Source organism: Juglans regia, unplaced genomic scaffold (genome assembly GCF_001411555.2).
Source record: "Juglans regia cultivar Chandler unplaced genomic scaffold, Walnut 2.0 Scaffold_13234, whole genome shotgun sequence".
In the NCBI taxonomy this organism is placed as follows: Eukaryota; Viridiplantae; Streptophyta; class Magnoliopsida; order Fagales; family Juglandaceae; genus Juglans; species Juglans regia.
The window spans coordinates 1-209 of record NW_023343669.1 but is presented as its reverse complement, the minus strand read 5'-3'; the positions used below and the strand labels follow the sequence as shown (position 1 = coordinate 209).

At 53.6% G+C, this 209-nt stretch overlaps 1 non-coding gene across 1 annotated transcript; it reads right to left on the bottom strand.

The window, feature by feature from the left end:
• Nucleotides 1–21: 21 nt before the first annotated feature.
• Nucleotides 22–177, bottom strand: LOC118345062. Its single transcript, XR_004798736.1, has one exon. It is a non-coding gene; the product is annotated as a 5.8S ribosomal RNA (ribosomal RNA).
• Between the last annotated feature and the right edge of the window lie 32 nt (nt 178–209).

Sequence of the window (209 nt, the reverse complement as noted above, 5' to 3'; positions counted from 1 at the left end):
TGGGGTTGGGGCAACGATGCGTGACACCCAGGCAGACGTGCCCTCGGCCGAATGGCTTCGGGCGCAACTTGCGTTCAAAGACTCGATGATTCGCGGGATTCTGCGATTCACACCAAGTATCGCATTTCGCTACGTTCTTCATCGATGCGAGAGCCGAGATATCCGTTGCCGAGAGTCGTTATGTATCATGGTAAAGATGTCACCAACAA